The following is a 20,897-nucleotide window of genomic DNA, read 5'->3' on the forward strand; positions in this document are numbered from 1 at the left end:
TCTAGCGCCGGCAGAAATGCAAGAGTTATCCAGCCAACTCAATGAGCTACTCAGCAAAGGATTCATAAGACCGAGTTCCTCACCCTGGGGAGCCCCGATCTTATTCTTGAAAAAGAAAGATGGATCCTTTCGGATGTGCATTGATTATCGAGAACTGAACAAGCTTACCATCAAGAACCGTTATCCCTTACCCAGAATTGACGACCTCTTCGATCAACTTCAGGGAGCCAGTTACTTCTCGAAAATAGACCTAAGATCAGGGTACCATCAGTTGCGAGTTGATGAGAATGATGTTCCCAAGACAACATTCCGAACTCGCTATGGACACTACGAGTTTGTAGTGATGCCCTTTGGTCTAACCAACGCATCGGCGGTATTCATGGATCTGATGAATCGGGTGTGCCACCCTTTCCTAGACAAGTTCGTGATCACGTTCATTGACGATATATTTGTCTATTCTCAGAGCGAGGATGATCATAGACAGCACTTGGGGCTAGTGCTAGAAACACTAAGGACGGAGAAGCTCTATGCAAAATTTTCTAAGTGCGAATTCTGGATCAGAAAAGTAACCTTCCTTGGTCACGTGGTTAGCGAGGAAGGCATACATGTGGACCCTTCCAAGATCAAAGCGATTAAGAATTGGTCAGAACCGAAGACGCCCACATAAATATGTCAATTCTTGGGTCTCGCTGGCTACTATCGCAGATTTATCTAGAATTTCTCCAGAATCGCTAAGCCTTTAACCACCTTGACGCAGAAAGGTGTAACCTTTAGTTGGGGAGAAAAGCAAGACTCTGCGTTTCAAACACTGAAGCAGGCCCTGTGCAGCGCACCTATCTTGTCCCTGCCCGAAGGGACGGAGGACTTCGTTGTCTATTGTGATGTATCCAATCAGGACCTAGGCTGTGTGCTCATGCAACGAGGAAAGGTTATTGCCTATGCCTCGAGACAACTGAAAACGAACGAGGTCAATTACACAACTCACGATCTAGAGCTGGGAGCAGTGGTCTTTGCGTTAAAGATTTGGAGACATTATCTCTATGGAACCAAGTGCACTGTCTTCACTAATCATAAGATCCTACATCATATCTTCGATCAGAAAGAGTTGAACATGAGGCAACGGCGATGGGTAGAGCTACTCAGTGATTATGAGTGCGAAATACACTATCATCTCGGCAAGGCCAATGTGGTAGCGGATGCCCTTAGCCGGAAAGAGTATTCAGGTCGTAGAGTGAAGGCACTGACGATGACCATCCATTCCCAATTATCCGCGCAAGTCAAAGAGGCTCAGTTGGAAGCCTTAAAACCAGAGAACATGTCGGATGAAGCCTTGAGGGGAATGGAAAAGAACTTAGAGGTCAAGGGAGACGGAGTTTACTATTTCATGAACCAGATCTGGACGCCGAAGTACGACGGTTACAGGGAGGTTGTCATGAATAAAGCTCACAAGACTAGATACTCCGTTCACCCAGGTTCAGATAAGATGTATCTGGATCTCAAGCAACTCTATTGGTGGTCGAACATGAAAGCAGAGATCGCTACCTTCGTGGGCAAGTGCCTGACTTGCGCCAAGGTGAAGGTGGAATATCAAAAGCCCTCAGGTCTACTCCAGCAGCCATAAATACCTGAGTGGAAGTGGGAAAGGATTACGATGGATTTTATCACTGTAACACCCAGTTCCAGGTATACATTTAATTGAGCCAACATCATATTTTACCCTTGGACTCGACGAGTTGGAGGCCCAACTCGTCGAGTAGGATCGAATCCGGGTCAGGAATTAAGTGACCTACTCGACGAGTCGGAAGACCGACTCGGCGAGTAGGAGCTGTCAGATGGAAACCCTAATTTTAAGGGTTTGTCTCTCTATTTAAAGAAACATATCATCCTTGTGGCCTCCCTTATCACCCCCTTAACATCTAGAAAACCCTAACTCGCCACCTTGAGCATTGTGAGTGTTTGAATACCATTTTTGAGTAATCTAGTGTGATTTGAAGCTTGTGTGAAGAGGAGGAAGAAGGAGGACTTCAAGAGAAGATTGTAGATCCAAGAACAACATCTGTTTCTCTTCACTTTTTGGTAATCAAGCTTCATACTTGACTTGTAGTTTCATAGATCTTCTTATTGTCACTTTTATGGAGTTTTGGGTCCAAGAAGCTTGACCCTTGAGACTTGGACGTCCCAAGTCGATTTAACCTCAGATCTGGAACCTTGGAGGGTCCTTATGGCATAAAGGTGCCACCTTTATGGCCATAAGAACCCCATGTATGAAATAAACCTCATTTTTTGGTCTTTTAAGCATAAAAGTCCCATGCATGAACGTAAAGTTCATGACTTTACGTGTCATACATCTTAGGAGCCTAGATCTACCTTCTGGATGAGTTTTTCATATCAGAAATCGAGTTATAGACTTGGACATGCATATACTCGACGAGTCGTTCTTGGGACTCGGCGAGTCGTGGCTTGGTTCCCAAAACTGTTATGATTCAGGGGAGACCCAGTTGAGTTTAGAGGGATTTAGACGAGTCCAGGGAAGGGACTCAACGAAATAGATATAGCCATGGATCTGGAAAACCAAGGTACTCGCCGAGTACAGGAACGTACTCGGCGAGTCCAAGGCCATCTCCCAACTCATAAAGACGGACTCGACGAGTTGTTCATACAACTCGGCGAGTCACAGACTAGACACGTTCTTAATAGGAAGATAAACTCGATGAGTTCAGGAAGAACTTGGCGAGTCAGATGAAGATTGTATCGATGTTATGATTGAAGGAGAACTCGTCGAGTTCTTGCTAAACTCGACGAGTAGGGTCGGGTTGGGGGTAGATGAGAGTGTTGGGACTCGACGAGTTGTCGAGCCAACTCGGCGAGTCCGGTCAACTGGGAATGTGAATTTGACCATAATATTATTTTTGACCAAGGGTGAGAAGATCATTTCACCCTGAGTTTAGTTATCAGTTTCTGACTATGTGTCATTGTGGGAATTATAGCCGGAGAGTAGCCGGAGTAGCAGCCAGATAATTCTCATTCAGGGTTTCAGCAGCCAGACACACGAGGTGAGTGTCCCTTCAGTAGGAATGGGTCTAAGGCACCAAGGCCGGCCCGCAGTATGAGTTCATTATTAGTTGAGTGTGGGCGGGGCCCGTATCTCTTAGTTAGTTGAGTGTTGGCGGGGCCTGTATCTCCTAGTAGTTTGGTTGCAATATGATTCAGGATTGAATGATAGATTTAGTATACTTGTTTCTGTGTGATACTGGTATGTCAGAGTAGTAGCTGAGTGTGGGCGGGGCCCGTATCTCATAGTAGCTGAGTGTGGGCGGGGCCCGTAACTCATAGCAGGCAAGTGTGGGCGGGGCCCGTACCTCGAGTAGCTGAGTGTGGGCGAGGCCCGTATCTCAAAGATAGCATAGTGTGGGCGGGGCCCGTATCTCCTAGTTGCATGTTATATGTGTATGGTATGTGGTAGTTTGGGGGAGCTCACTAAGCTTCGTGCTTACGGTTTCAGTTTTGGTTTCAGGTACTTCCACTAGCAAAGGGAAGGGTTCGGGATGATCGCATGGCACCCACCACAGTCTTCAACCTGGGAGTTTCGCTCTGATATTTTGTTATGAGATTTATATATGAGACAGATTTTATGATATGTTATGATACATGACTCACGATTTTACTTATGATACTGAAAGGCTTATGATTTTTACTATGATTGAAAAATGAAATTTTTGGGCCGTATTTTTGGGATGTTCCAATCACTAAGTTGCCCAAGTCTCCGAGTGGGCATGACGTCATCTGGGTAATTGTCGATCGACTAACTAAACCCGCCCACTTCCTGCCAATCAAAGAAAACTTCAAGATGGAAAGACTGACACGAGTCTACATTCGAGAGATAGTCCGCCTTCATGGTGTGCCCGTATCCATTATCTCCGATCGAGATAGCAGGTTCACCTCGAGATTCTGACAATCACTACAGAAGGCTCTTGGAACTAAGTTGGATATGAGCATAGCTTATCATCCTCAAACAGATGGGCAGAGTGAGAGAACCATTCAAACGTTGGAAGATATGTTGAGAGCCTGCGTCATCGACTTTGGCATGTCATGGGACACTCATTTGCCCTTGGTCGAATTTTCTTACAACAATAGCTACCATACCAGCATCAAGGCCGCGCCGTTCGAAGCTCTCTATAGCCGTAAGTGCAGATCCCCTCTGTGCTGGGCTGAGGTGGGTGACACGCAGCTAGTTAAGGGTCAAGTTCCCGATAGCACTCTCACAGGCCCAGAAATCATCCGAGAGACTACTGAAAAGATCGTACAAATCCAGGAACGACTAAAGGCCTCAAGAGATAGACAAAAGAGCTACGCCGATAAGAGACGAAAACCCTTGGAGTTCCAAGTTGGTGACCGTGTTCTTTTGAAGGTCTCACCCTGGAAAGGCATGATACGCTTCGGAAAGAGTGGAAAGCTGAATCCAAGATACATTGGACCATTCGAGATCCTCGCTCGGATTAGTCCCATGGCATACAAACTCCGCCTACCCCGAGAACTTAGCAACGTACATCCCGTCTTCCATGTGTCGAACCTAAAGAAGTGTCAGTCCGATGAGACACTTGTGATACCCCTCAATGAGATTGAACTAGACGAGAACTTACACCTCGTGGAGGAACCCGTAGAAATCATGGATCGGGAAATCAAGCGAACGAAGCAAAGCCGTATCCCGATAGTGAAGGTTCGCTGGAATGCCAAGCGGGGACCTGAATTCACTTGGGAGCGCGAAGATTCAATGAAACAGAAATACCCTCAGCTATTTCCGAGTCCATGATTTGTATTCAGTGTTTGAATTTCGGGACGAAATTCTCTCTAACGGGGGGATGATGTGACAACCCGAACCTTTTTCCGTTTCCGTTAATAAAATTTGAATTTTATTAAGTTTCCGTCAAACTTCTTGGTTTAGAAAATCTAGTTTTATATAATTAAATTTTTATATGAGTCGGAACCAAAACTTCACGAGATTTCGAGTTATTCGTTCGATCAAAACATCGGTTTTCGGTCGGACTGAGTTTACGGCCGTAAACCCGTGTACGGTCGTACACTCGTTTACGGCCAGCGTTAGGTGGACCCCACCACCGACCACAAAACCCCTATAAATATGAGGCCCTACCCCTCATTTACACTTTTCTGGTCGGACACTCTCTCCTTCTCTCTCTAAACTCGTGACCGTACACCCCTAAAACACCCTTATTCTTCCGGGAAAACATCAAAAATCACTATTGGGGGTCATTTTGAAGCATCTAGAACACGTTTTTCATCGATTCCAGCACCTTTGTTCTTGAGTGTACGACCGTACACCCTTCAAGTCTTCAAATCTTCATTGACCGTACACCAGTTTACGACCGTACACACTTCAAACATTCAAGGTCGTACACCCTTCGAGAGGCAGTTTACGGCCGTAAACCCCATTTACGGCCGTACACACTTCCTAAGTGGTGCTTTAGACTGAAAACTCACTTTCCTCGATTCAAGCAAGTCCCGGTAACATTCCTTAACCAAAAGCGAGTGTTTTTGTAACACTTTATCTAACGAAATCTCTAATTTAGATACATTATGTATTTAATTGTTATTAGGATTCCGTTAAGTGCCACACTACAACTCGAGGGTCTTCATTTCAGTCTGTTGATTCGACGCTTGTACACAACTAACACTGAGTTCATACCCCTACGCTTTTATGATTTTTAATGTTTTCAGGGGGGAATACAAGCCAAACACAAATGATTTTTGTGAATCAAAACAAAAGGATTTCAACAAGTTTAAAACGTATGCAATTAATACAGTTAAACTATTTCCACGTTTTATAAAATATTTAGACATTTTGTCCCTTTTGTACTATGTTGAGCATAAGGGACACTTTCAATTTGGAAATATAATTGCATAGTTTTCAGAATATCTTACAAACCAAGTACATAACTTTTCAATCAAACTATAATAGGTATAGTTTGGGGAATTCAATACATAGCTCTTATCGATTCAGATTACATACATGGGTAACCACATAAACTATGACAGATTTAGTTTATGACATACATTACTACCAGAGAACAACATTTAATAATTATTTAAGTATAATTATTACCTTATACAGTATACACACAGAGTTCAATACAGTAGATCACTACAAAACCACACGTAAACTAGTTAATACAGGATTGTGAGACCACTCTTCAATTGTACCCTTCTGGGTACTGGTAAAATCCTCAACATTTAGTGTAACCAGAGTCTCCCACACCTAAACTGCTAGCTACAGTTAGGCAGGCACGCCTGGGGTGACAAATATCATACCGTACAACGCCTAAAGAATGTCGTTGAGGTCATCAGTCATATCAAGCATGGTTATACGACTCACAATAGTATAAACTAATCATTTGTTTACGGGATTCCATTCTTCATTAGTTTTATTTTAATTAATAGAACTACTATACATTACTGGAGGATTCCAGGGGATACAATACATGGTTTTATTTTAAGTAATAAAACTGTTATATATACTGGTGGTAGCCAGGGTTTTCAAACGGAACATGCTATACATACTAGTGGTAGCCAGGGTTTTCAAACAGAACATACAATACATACTGGTGGTAGCCAGGGTTTTCAAACAGAACATACTATACATACTGGTGGTAGCTAGGGTTTTCAAACGGAACATACTATACATACTGGTGGTAGCCAGGGTTTTCAAACAGAACATACTATGAAATGGTTTTGTACAGAATACACACATACAATACAGATTTGTGATAACCAGACATGCTTACTAATACATCATACATTGCTACAGAACACAGTAACGAACATACATGTTAGAAAATATTGGATTTTCTTGGAAACGAATGAACATTTTGTCACACCCCAAAACCGGAACGGCGGAAACGTTATGGGGTGGAGGACGTTATGTACAGTATCATAACAATACATAATAGTAAAGACAAGCAACAACATCCATTGCATTAATAGAATAATTTTAATACAAGCGTGTTCTGTATAGTATGTAAGACACCAAAAGTATGATCAAAGTAAAAGATGAGTCTTGTATGCGCTCCATCTTCTCAAAAGCTTCATCGGTACCTGTCTACTGATGACCTGAGAATACAAGTTATTTTGAAAGAGTTTATCAGCATAAAGCTGGTGAGTTCATAAGTATTTAGTGTCATTGCTTGTATAAAAATGTTTGTAACAATATAGTGTAAATACTAGTAGCTATTTGTAAATCTTTGTAAATGGTTGTACTCCCTAGAAAATCCTATATTTTCTAGTGAAATGTAGTCTTCTACCAAGACCCGACTGTTTGTATGTTTGTTCTTTTGTAAATGTAAGAGTTTTCCCCAAATCAAACTATCATTATGAAAAATATAGATTACTTGAATGTGTATGTAACAGAATCACAAAGTAAATGTCATAGGAAAATAATGTTTTTCCTCAGCAGTGACACTGTTGGTCATAAAGTGATAAAATACAGACTCCAGGTAGTACTAAATGTACAGCACACCTCGGGCAGTCTAAAGAAAGTGAAAATGCAGACTCCAGGTGGTATTAAATGAACAATACGCCTCGAAAAGTCTGTTTTGCCTTTAATTCTTAATTGGTTAATTAAAGGTTTGAATGTGAACTCGTATGTAACTATGCTGATCGACGGCTGAATAACTGATGACGCTCCGGTGTCATATGTAGTGAGGTAACATTCTGTCACCCCTTGGCCTTATAGGCTGGGACTGTAGCTAGCAGTCAGGGTATGGGAGTGTCTGTCCCGTATAGATCTATACACACAATGCCCGCTCTCCCTCCAGGAGACTCTGGTTACAAAGTGATAGCACAATAAAGTGTCGTATCGAGAAGTAGTATGTCACATTCTGTTTATAGTATTCAAATGTTTATGTAGTAGTTCTTAGTGTAGTAATGTTTTCTCTGTACTAGTGTATAGTATGTTCTCTTGTATAGTGTATTATTGTATGTTCTCTTGTATAGTGTATTGTATGTTCTCTTGTATAGTATATAACGTGTATTGACTCATAACTGTACTGGCTCTTGTATGTGTCGTAGTAATAGTAGGAGTGAGTAGTAAAACTTTAACTATACCTATTATAGTTAAATAGTAATGTTGTAGGTATGCCGTTGTTACACAAAGGTACTGAACTGAAGTGAAAGCTTTTATATCCAACACATATATATATATATATATGATATATAACTAAGATTTCAACGACATTCGGACAAATAACAGGATACCCTAAGTCCACAACCAAACAAGGAACAGTAAATAAGTTGAGCTATCAGTCCTAAGTCCTTTAAGTCTTACTTATATAAATATATTGGTGTAGATATGGGTTTGAAAATAATGTAAGTTTAAAAGATTTTGAAAACAGTTTTAGCATCTAAAAGAGTTTAATAAAATGTTTTGAAGTGCTTGAAATCCATAAGTTTGATAGCAACTTGAAAGTAATAGTAAATCTTTTCTGTTTGTTCTAGTTATTAATCACAGGTGATTAAAACAATAACTAGAATGTTTCAACTTGTATTCCCCCCCATAAAAGCATTTAATCATTTCAAAGGTTGATTAAGGGGTATGAACTCACCTGAAATGAGTGATGCGAGTGTAAGATCGGAAAAAGGATGCTAAGTGTCAAGTGAAGACTTGAGCATACACACGAATCCTATTTAGCATATAAATACACATATATGCATGCAATTAGAGTATATTCAACTAATTAAGAAGGATAACACCCTTATAGTCTAGGAAACACTTATATGGAAGCGTTCCAATCACAATGGATTGCATAAAAGGAGTGTATGGTCACTAAATGGAGCTTTCGGTCCAAGTGATATGTTCCTAGGAGCTTTCGGTCCTAATGGTATTCTCGGTCCAAATGGTTCTCGGTCCGAAGAGGTTCTCGGTCCGAAGAGGTTCACGGTCCGAATGGTTCTCGGTCCAAAAACCGAAAACTCAAGATCTTTGATGCATATGGTGTTTTTCAAGGGCTTTCAAACATGCAAAGGGGTTCTAAGTGCTATTCAAGGCCTTAAGTGCGTTTTAAGGTCTTAAAGGCACCTTTCATTAGGGTTTTCGGTTTAAGGAGATGTACTAAACCGAAAACTCCTTTTGTTCTTGGAAAAAGACGATTTCAAGGATCTAAATCAAGTATCCTTACTAGATAACAAGTGTAGGAAGTAGATACTTACAATATGGAAGCAAAGAAGGGTGTTTTCGGCCCAAAAAGACTAGTGTGTGTTCTTGGTGTTCTTGAAGAACACTTGAAGATCTAAGAAAAGAGAAGATTTCATGGATGAAATCATGTATAACTACTAGATGAAGTGTTGTATCAACAAATCAAGAGGAGAAACACTTACATTTTTGGAAGATTTGGAAGAAGCTCTTATGATACTTGAGAGAAAAGTGGGTGTTCTTGAGTTTGGAAGTAAGCAATGAGGGAAGGAGGAGTAAACTCATGCCTTATGCATGAGTCCTCGGTCAAAAGGGGGGTTTCGGCCCTACCCCTCATGTTTGGCCGCAACACCTTATCAAGGAGTTATTTGTTTTATTTGTTCCCCGATTATTCTAAAAAAAAATACTTCCTTTTGTTTATTCTCTCGAAGAATAAATATTTAAAAACACCCAAACGGACTTTAAACCGAGCTAAAAATTAGCAGAAGTGAATTTGGCTTTTAATTGAAGTTCTTGACTGTAGAGTTCGTACAAATGAAAATTTTGGGTTGTCACATCATCCCCCCGTTAGAGGAAATTTCGTCCTGAAATTAGAGTTCAAGCAACTAAGTTATTAGAAATAACTAAGTAAAAAGATGAGGATATTTAAGTTTCATTTCATCCTCGCGCTCCCAAGTGAATTCCGGTCCTCGCTTGGCATTCCAGCGAACCTTCACGATTGGGATGCGGCTTTGTTTTGTTCGCTTGACCTCTCGGTCCATGATCTCTACAGGTTCTTCCACGAAATTGAGGCTCTCGTTGATCTCGATCTCGTCGAGTGGGATTACAAGAGTTTCGTCGGATAGGCACTTTTTCAAGTTCGAGACGTGGAAGGTAGGATGTACGTTACTAAGCTCGTGGGGTAGATTGAGTTTGTAAGCTACGAGGCCGATTCTAGCGAGAATCTCGAAAGGCCCTATGTATCTTGGATTCAGCTTTCCACGCTTTCCGAAGCGTATCAAGCCCTTCCAGGGTGATACTTTCAAGAGGACTCTGTCTCCCACCTGGAATTCCAAAGGTATCCTCTGTTTGTCTGCGTAGCTTTTCTGTCGGTCTCTAGAGGCTTTCAATCGTTCACGAATCTGAACGATCTTCTCTGTCGCTTCCCGAATGATCTCCGGACCCGTGAGAGTGCTGTCAGGAACTCGTCCTTTAGCTAACTGAGTGTCACCCACCTCAGCCCAACACAGAGGGGATCTGCACTTCCGGCCATAGAGGGCTTCAAATGGAGCAACCTTGATGCTCGTGTGATAACTGTTGTTGTAGGAGAATTTAACAAGGGGTAAGTGAGTATCCCATGCCTTCCTAAAGTCAATCACGCAGGCTCGCAACATATCTTCTAATGTTTGAATAGTTCTCTCACTTTGTCCGTCGGTCTGTGGATGGTAGGCTGTACTCATGTCCAGCCTTGTTCCTAGGGAGTTTTGTAATGACTGCCAGAACCTCGAAGTGAATCTACTATCTCTATCGGAGATAATAGATATAGGAACACCATGCAGTCGAACGATCTCCCTAATGTATGTTCTTGTGAGTTTCTCCATTTTGTCAGTTTCCTTGATGGGCAGGAAGCGTGCGGATTTGGTCAATCTGTCGACGATGACCCAAATGGTATCAAGTCCACCCGTTGTCTTGGCTAACTTGGTTATGAAGTCCATAGTGATCCGCTCCCACTTCCACTCAGGTATCTCCGGTTGCTGAAGTAGACCTGATGGTTTCTGGTATTCGACCTTGACCTTGGCGCAAGTAAGGCATTTACTTGCGAAGGTAGCAATTTCTGCTTTCATGTTAGGCCACCAGTATAGCTTTTTAAGATCCAGATACATCTTATCTGAACCCGGGTGGATGGAATATCGAGTGTTGTGCGCTTCCTTCATGACCAAGTCTCTGAAGCCACCGTGTATCGGTGTCCAGATCCGGTCCATGAGATATAAGGCTTCGTCACCCTTGGCTTCCAAGTTCTTATCCATTCCACGTAGGGATTCTCCCGCCACATTTTCAGGTTTTAAGGCTTCGAACTGAGCCTCCTTAATTTGTGCGGATAGATGCGAATGGATAGTCATAGTTAATGACTTGACTCTTCGTCCAGAATATTCTTTTCGACTTAGGGCGTCTGCTACCACGTTGGCTTTACCCGGATGATAACGAATTTCGCATTCGTAGTCGTTGAGTAGCTCGACTCACCGTCGTTGTCTCATATTAAGCTCCTTCTGGTTGAATATGTGTTGTAGGCTTTTGTGGTCTGTAAATATAGTGCTCTTCGTACCATACAGGTAGTGTCTCCAGATCTTCAGGGCGAACACAACCGCTCCTAATTCGAGATCGTGTGTGGTGTAGTTGACCTCGTGTGTCTTCAGATGTCTTGAGGCGTGGGCGATGACTTTACCTCATTGCATCAGAACACAGTCGAGCCCCTGGTTGGATGCATCGCAGTATACCACGAAGTTGTCCATCCCTTCGGGGAGGGATAGTATCGGTGCGGTGCATAAGGCTCGCTTCAGCGTTTGGAACGCCTTCTCTTGTTTCTCTTCCCAGTCAAAGGCCACGCCTTTCTGGGTCAATGTCGTAAGGGGTTTCGCAATTCGAGAGAAGTTCTGTATGAACCTGCTGTAGTAGCCAGCGAGGCCGAGAAATTGACGAATTTCTGTAGGCATCTTCGGTGCTGAGCAGTTCTCGATGGCTTTAATTTTGGAAGGGTCCACGTGGATTCCTTCTTCGCTAACCATGTGTCCTAAAAATTCGACTCTTCGGATCCAAAATTCGCACTTAGAGAACTACGCATAGAGCTTCTCTGATCGTAAGGTTCCTAGGACTTGTTGTAAATGATCGCTATGTTCCTCCTTACTACGAGAGTAGATAAGTATGTCATCGATGAAAACAATGACGAACTGATCCAAGTAAGGACGGCATACCCTATTCATTAAGTCCATGAAAACTGCGGGCACATTAGTCAATCCGAATGGCATCACCACGAACTCGTAGTGTCCGTACCGAGTTCGGAAGGCTGTCTTCGGAACATCCTCCTCCAGCACTCGTAACTGGAGATACCCGGATCTTAGATCAATCTTAGAAAAGTAACTCGCCCCTTGCAGCTGGTCGAATAAATCGTCTATGCGAGGAAGAGGGTAACGATTTTTGACTGTAAGCTTGTTGAGTTCCCTGTAATCGATGCACATACGGAACAATCCGTCTTTTTTCTTCACGAATAAGACTGGTGCTCCCCAGGGTGAGAAGCTTGGTCTTATAAAGCCCTTGCTGAGCAGTTCGTTAAGTTGACCGGACAGTTCTTGCATCTCAGCAGGTGCTAGACGATAGGGCGATTTGGCTATGGGGGTAGCCCCTGGAACTAAGTCGATCCTGAATTCGACTTGCCGTTGGGGAGGTAAAACCGGTAGCTCTTCCGGAAAGATGTCGGGGAAGTCGCGTACTACGGGGATGTCTTTCAGGTCTTTTGTTTTCTAGTTCGTATTGACAACGTGTGCCAAAAATGCACGATATTCCTTGCGCAAGTACTTATGGGCTTGAATACTCGAGATGATACGAAGGCTCGTACTGGGTTTTTCTCCGTAGATCAACAAGGTTTCGTTATTTGGTAGGTTTAGGCGGACTGCTTTCTCGAAACACAGGATGTCGGCGCGATAAAGACTCAGCCAGTCCATGCCTATAATGACGTCGAAACTCTTGATTGCTACTGGTATGAGGTCTATTGGGAAGGAATGATTATCTAGTGTGAGGGTACAACCTATGTAAATCTCGTTAGAATTCTCTGTTTTTCCGTTAGCCATTTCTACGACGAAGGTTTCTTTTAGTGCTTGCCGTGCTTGATTAAGTAAGTGTTTAAATTTTTGGTTTACGAAGCTCCTCTCTGCCCTACTATCAAATAGGATACAAGCATAAGAGTTATCGAGAAGGAACGTACCCGTGACTACTGTGGAGTCTGCCACGGCTTCATTGTGGCCAATAGCAAGTAGTCTTCCTGCTCCTCCCGCATTCCCAGCTTTCGGACAGTTTCTTTTGAAGTGCCCTGTCTCGCCGCACCCGTAGCAGGCCTGACTCACTCCTGCACCGGGAACCTGGGTGATGGGTTTGGGTGGTGTTCTGCAAAACCGGACGGTATGGGCCTTCCGGTCACAATTAATGCAGTGCATTTCCCTGCAGGGACCGTTATGATGAAAGGAGCACTTGGTGCACTTGGGTAGGCTTCCTGCATATGGTTTGGCTGGTACAGGGGCAGCAGGAGTAGTGGCAGCATGGACCACCACGATCTGTTGGTTCTTGGAAGAGGATTGAGCTGATTTGCCCTTCTTTCGGTCCCAACGCTTCCTCTTGTTGTCAGCTGTTTTGGTTGGTGCGGGGGCAGTCATTGTAGTTGCGGTTGCAGTAAAAGGAACCTCGTGATTGATGAGCCTTTGGGCCAATTCCTTGGCACTATCAAAGGTCGCAGGGTGTGATGCTAGAACGTTCCCTCGATATGAGGGTACCAGACCCCAGATGTATCTTTCGACTTTCTTGCTTTCGGTGGGGACCATGTTAGGACATAGAGTCACCAGGTCGCAGAACCTGGCTATATAAGCCACTATGTCGGAACCCTTCATTTTGAGGTTCCAGAGTTCCTCCTCGAGCTTCTGAATTTCACCCCTCGGGCAGTACTCCCTTGTCATTAGGTCCTTCAGTGTATCCCAACCCATGGCGTTAGCTGCTACCAGTGAGAGTGATTTGACATGGCCATTCCACCACGTCAGGGCCCTTTCGGTGAAGGTGCAAGCAGCAAACTTAATCTTGCTTCCTTCAGGGCATGAGCACATCTCGAAGATTGCTTGTGTTCTCTCGATCCATTGGGACAGTGCAATGATCCCTTCAGTTCCGTTGAAGTACATAGGTTTGCAGCTGATGAAATCTTTATAGGTACACTCCCGTGCACGTGGTGGATTTCACTATGGCTAGAGTTGGTGCCAGTCCCCGTTCCACTAACACCACCAGAGTTTACTTGGGCCATGGCTGCAGTCACAGCTGCGGTCACCGCTGCTTGAAACATCACCGCATCGAACTGCGGAGGGGTGGTGGTGGTGGAGTTTGATTCACAGGCGTGTTTCTGGTCGGACTCTTTCGAGGCGGCTTCTTTTACTGAATGTTTATAAAGATGATGATAATAGTAAGAATCAATTGTAAGTATGATGAGAGTGTTTCATGGACTAAATCACCATAGTCCAACTATCAAATAGAGGCATAACAATAGAGTAGGGAAACACAAGAGTACAAACTTTCCCATAGATTAGACAACTGCCAATATTACTGGTATTAATGATGTAAAATGAGTTCGGGGAAAATGACCTAACAGTAGGTCTTACATCAAACCATAAGGGAAAATGTTGGCAGCTTAGAAGTCTAATTAGAGTACTTTCAAAGTTAGGAATGTTTACAGACAAGTGCTCCATAGAGCACAGAAAAGAAAAGGCTATTCCTTGACCAAAAGAGAAAGATGAGTCGACATCTTCTATCGGCGAAGGGTATCCCTCGGGCGAACCCTCAGATCTGCCAGTTGACGTACAACTTCCTGAAGATGTCGCTCCTGCGCCCTCTGACGCACTCGGAGTTCCATGACTTCGGCTCGGGATGCAGCTAACTGTTGCTGCAGAGCCTCATTGGTTCTCCTGGTCCTTTCCATAGCCTCTTCGAGTTGGCGAATGCGGACTGTGTTAAGGCCAGAGTTGGCGTCAACTTCCATTACTCGATCGATGGCTGCATGACCTTGCTCGACGTTCCGAGCAATCCTACGAACCATGATGGGTAGGACATGGTCAGCTGAGCCTCCCTCATTTATGTTGTCAAAATTCTAGTCTCTGTTGAAGGGTAAGGGTTGACCCTGCTCATCACTCCAACAATTCAAGGTTGTTGCCCACAAGGGAGTGGGACCTTCAAATGCCAGACGGGGGTTGAGGTTTGGGACTTGACCTTCTTGGGGTAGGTTGTTGACCTCTGGTTCGGAGTCGGAGTCATCCGAAAAGCCTTCTACGAGGTGATCATCCAAAGGGATTGGGTGATCATCTTCTGGCTCATCATCAAGCCATCCTCCAATGCCCTGGTTGGGATAATACGGATCGCCTGGGAGATGGAAGCCAGCCATGTTATCTACGTGAGAATGGGGAAAAGAATAGTTAATAGACGTACTAATGAAGGTCCTTTTTAGTTTGCACATAAGTAATTATAGTAACACAAAATACTCCTATAGTATTTTAGGTTTAAGTTCTGTTCTAATGTTCTTGTTGTAGCAGTGTTGGTAAATTTTTAGACTTGTTGCAACACCACAATCATTCTTAGGCACATGCTAGTCACTCCTAAGAAAATATAGTTGATCAGGCTATATCCCCCTAGTCTTCTACCAAGACCCGACTGTTTGTATGTTTGTTCTTTTGTAAATGTAAGAGTTTTCCCCAAATCAAACTATCATTGTGAAATATACAGATTACTTGAATCTGTATGTGACAGAATCACAAAGTAAATGTCATAGGAAAATAATGTTTTTCCTCAGCAGTGACACTGTTGGTCATAAAGTGATAAAATACAGACTCCAGGTAGTACTAAATGTACAACACACCTCGGGGAGTCTAAAGAAAGTGAAAATGCAGACTCCAGGTGGTATTAAATGAACAATACGCCTCGAAAAGTCTATTTTGCCTTTAATTCTTAATTGGTTAATTAAAGGTTTGAATATGAACTCGTATGTAACCATGCTGATCGACGGCTGAATAACTGATGACCCTCCGGTGTCATATGTAGTGAGGTAACATTCTGTCACCCCTTGGCCTTATAGGTTGGGACTGTAGCTAGCAGTCAGGGTATGGGAGTGTCTGTCCCATATAGATCTATACACACAATGCCCGCTCTCCCTTCAGGAGACTCTAGTTACAAAGTGATAGCACAATAAAGTGTCGTATCGAGAAGTAGTATGTCACATTCTGTTTATAGTATTCAACTGTTTATGTAGTAGTTCTTAGTGTAGTAATGTTTTCTCTGTACTAGTGGATAGTATGTTCTCTTGTATAGTGTATTGTATGTTCTCTTGTATAGTATATAGCATGTATTGACTCATAACTGTACTGGCTCTTGTATGTGTCGTTGTAATATTAAGAGTGAGTAGTAAAACTTTAACTATACCTATTATAGTTAAATAGTAATGTTGTAGGTATGCCGTTGTTACACAAAGGTACTGAACTGAAGTGAAAGCTTTTATATCCAACATATTTATATATATATATATATATATATATATATATATATATATATATATATATATATATATATATATATATATATATATATATATATATATATATATATATATATATATATATATATATATATATAGAATATATAACTAAGATTTCAATGACATTCGGACAAATAACAGGATACCCTAAGTCCACAACCAAACAAGGAACAGTAAATAAGGTGAGCTATCAGTCCTAAGTCCTTCAAGTCTTACTTATATAAATATATTGGTGTAGATATGGGTTTGAAAATAATGTAAGTTTAAAAGAATTTGAAAATAGTTTTAGCATCTAAAAGAGTTTGATAAAAGGTTTTGAAGTGCTTGAAATCCATAAGTTTGATAGCAACTTGAAAGTAATAGTAAATCTTTTCTGTTTGTTCTAGTTATTAATCACAGGTGATTAAAACAATAACTAGAATGTTTCAACTTGTATTCCCCCTCCCATAAAAGCATTTAAAATCATTTCAAAGGTTGATTAAGGGGTATGAACTCACCTGAAATGAGTGATGCGAGTGTAAGATCGGAAAAAGGATGCTAAGTGTCAAGTGAAGACTTGAGCATACACACAAATCTTATTTAGCATATAAAGACACATATATGCATGCAATTAGAGTATATTCACATAAAAGGAGTGTATGGTCACTAAATGGAGCTTTCGGTCCAAGTGGTATGTTCCTAGGAGCTTTCGGTCCTAATGGTATTCTCGGTCCAAATGGTTCTCGGTCCGAAGAGGTTCTCGGTCCGAAGAGGTTCTCGGTCCGAATGGTTCTCGGTCTGAATGGTTCTCGGTCCAAAAACCGAAAACTCAAGATCTTTGATGCATGTGGTGTTTTTCAAGGGCTTTCAAACATGCAAAGGGGTTCTAAGTGTTATCCAAGGCCTTAAGTGCGTTTTAAGGTCTTAAAGGCACCTTTCATTAGGGTTTTCGGTTTAAGGAGATGTACTAAACCGAAAACTCCTTTTGTTGTTGGAAAAAGACGATTTCAAGGCTCTAAATCAAGTATCCTTACTAGATAACAAGTGTAGGAAGTAGATACTTACAATATGGAAGCAAAGAAGGGTGTTTTCGGCTTAAAAAGACAAGTGTGTGTTCTTGGTGTTCTTGAAGAACACTTGAAGATCTAAGAAAATAGAAGATTTCATGGATGAAATCATGTATAACTACTAGATGAAGTGTTGTATCAACAAATCAAGAGGAGAAACACTTACATTTTTTGAAGATTTGGAAGAAGCTCTTATGATACTTGAGAGAAAAGTGGGTGTTCTTGAGTTTGGAAGTAAGCAATGAGGGAAGGAGGAGTAAACTCATGCCTTATGCATGAGTCCTCGGTCAAAAAGGGGGTTGTCACACCCAACTAAAGCGGAAAGACGAGGCGTGGCAGTATAAAGGGTTTCATAGCAAAAGTTAAAAGACAACACCAACCATAGTATTAAAAATCATTACAAATTTACAATGGGTTTGAACAACTTTTAAAAGAAATTACAATGTAAATTGAAATACAACACATGCGAATGCTCCTAAAAGTGATGTGTCCCTAAGTGCCACTTACTCGATGTGTGACAACCCGAAACTTTTATCCTATACAATCGATCTTTATAGCAATATTAAACTCGATTTTATCATCTTTTAACGCCGTTTAAGAGCTAGTTCAAGTGTTCTAAACTTGAGTACAGTTGGGAATGAGATTAGGAATGAGTCAACATGTCGTTTAGAAGCAAAATCGGGCCATACACCCTCATGAGAGGTGTGTACGGCCGCACACCCATCCCCCAGCCGCACACTCGTCCCTTATATATATAAGGAGACCCCTTCACTCATTCCTTTCCTTTGGCTGCACTCTACTACTTTCTCTCTCTAAGAACTTCACCCAAGAACACTCTAAAGGCCTCAAAAACGCGAACCACTTCATCTTTCAGCTTGTTATCTTGGTAAGACACCTGAATCTAAGCCTAAAACTCATTGTGTTCTTCGTGTTCTTCACCCTTTGAAGGTGTACGGCCGCACACCTTCATAAGGTGGCCGCACACGCCTTAAAGACACCTCCATTTGCTAGTTGGACTTGGTAATTAGCACTAGAACACCTCAAAACACCTCAAAATCGACATTTCGGACACAAATGAGGAGTGTACGGCCGCACACACCCTCTGTACGGCCGCACACTCCTGTGTGCAACCGCACACACAGCCTAGCCGCACACCCTGGCCGCACACCCACTCATATGGTCGTACACCTCCCTTATTTGATCATATAGGGTCCCGACAAGCATTTCCAAGTCTTTAGGGTGATTTCCCGTCATGTTTAGCCATGAAACACCCTAATTCTAACAGACATATGTGTTATCATATGTTAATAGGATCCACTCGTGTATGAAACATCGGTTGACACTCAACACTCGTAACCAATTGTGCTTTCGGATCCTACGATAAACTGTGAGTTCGGACATTGCTGTTTACACGTCTAGGTTTGAAGACCTAGCACTTCTCTGTCCGGGGATGGTCACCCCGGAAAGCAAAAAGATTGAAAGATACATTTGGGGGCTGACCCAACCGACCAAAGGAAATGTCCTGGCTGCTAGGCCAAACACCTTCGACAGCGCTAAGTGTCTAGCGCAGACCCTCATAGATCATGGAGTCGATCTCGATGAAGTGACAGCCACTCCCGAACCGGCTAAAGGGAGTGGAGAGAAAAGAAAGTTCTGGAGACAGAAAAAGGGCCAATCTTCGCAGGAACCCTCAAAGAACCAACCCACAGTAGCAGTCCACGCTGCTACTACTCCTGCCGCTGCTCCTGCCACTCAAGCACCTACCAGTGGATATACTGGTACCCTCCCTTGGTGCAACAAATGCAACTATCATCACCGCATCCCCGGCCCCTGCTGTGAAACACTCTACAGCAACTGTGGCAAGAAGGGTCACATGGCTCGAAGCTGCAAGACACCAGTCCAATCAACCGACCAGGCCTCTGGAACAGGTGTCAGTAAAGCCTGTTATGACTGTGGGGAAGTCGGGCATTTCAAGAGAAACTACCCCAAGGCAACAACAACAGGTGGTACAGGGAGAGTGCTAACGATGGGTCAAGGGGAAGCCGTGGCTGACCCTACTGTTGTGACGGGTACGTTCCTCCTCGATAACTCTTATGCATGCATTCTTTTCGATTCCGGTGCTGAAAGAAGTTTTGTTAGTCATGCATTCAAGCATTTTCTTAAACATAAATCCCGACCTTTAACCGAAACGTTTACTGTCGAAATGGCTAACGGTGAGAAAGAGAGCACTAAAGACATATTCGTGGGTTGTATCCTCACTCTGAACGACCATTCATTCCCCATCGATCTTATGCCAGTCTCTATAAAAAGCTTTGATGTCATCATCGGCATGGATTGGTTGAGCCCCAATCGTGCTGATATTCTTTGTTACGAAAAAGCTATCCGTCTCAATCTTCTCTCCGGAGAAACCCTCATGATCTACGGTGATAAACTCAGTTCAAACCTTCGCATCATTTCGTGCATCAAAGCTCAGAAACTCCTGCGAAAGGAGTGTTATGCATTCCTAGCCCATGTCATCAATGAGAAGCAGGAAGTTAAAGACTTCGAGAGCATCCCCGAAGTCTGCAACTTTCCCGATGTCTTTCCCGAAGATCTTCCGGGAATCCCTCCTGAACGCCAAGTCGAGTTTCGCATCGACTTAGTCCCCGGAGCTACTCCCGTAGCTAAATCTCCATATCGCCTAGCACCAACAGAAATGCAGGAGCTATCTAGTCAGCTCAATGAGCTGCTCAGCAAAGGATTCATCGGACCGAGTTCCTCACCCTGGGGAGCCCCGATCTTGTTCGTGAAAAAGAAGGATGGATCCTTTCGGATGTGTATCGATTATCGGGAGCTGAACAAGCTCACAGTCAAAAACCGGTACCCTCTTCCTCGAATCGATGATCTCTTCGACCAACTTCAAGGAGCCAGTTACTTCTCGAAAATAGATTTAAGATCAGGGTACCATCAGCTACGAGTCCATGAGGGTGATATTCCTAAAACGGCATTTCGGACTCGATATGGTCACTACGAGTTCGTAGTTATGCCCTTCGGTCTAACCAACGCACCGGCTGTGTTCATGGACCTGATGAACCGGGTGTGCCGTCCTTTCCTGGACAAGTTCGTCATCGTGTTCATCGACGATATACTTGTCTACTCAAGAAGCGAGGAAGATCACAAACAACACTTGAGATCAGTTCTGGAAACTTTAAGGACGGAGAAGCTGTTCGCGAAGTTCTCCAAGTGCGAATTCTGAATTCAAAAAGTAACCTTCCTAGGTCACGTGGTAAGCGAGGAAGGCATACACGTGGACCCCTCCAAAATCAAAGCGATAGAAAACTGGTCAGCACCGAAGACGCCCACGGAAATC

The sequence above is a fragment of the Lactuca virosa genome, chromosome 3 (genome assembly GCF_052849685.1).
Source record: "Lactuca virosa cultivar CGN04683 chromosome 3, Lactuca_virosa_CGN04683_v6, whole genome shotgun sequence".
In the NCBI taxonomy this organism is placed as follows: domain Eukaryota; kingdom Viridiplantae; phylum Streptophyta; class Magnoliopsida; order Asterales; family Asteraceae; genus Lactuca; species Lactuca virosa.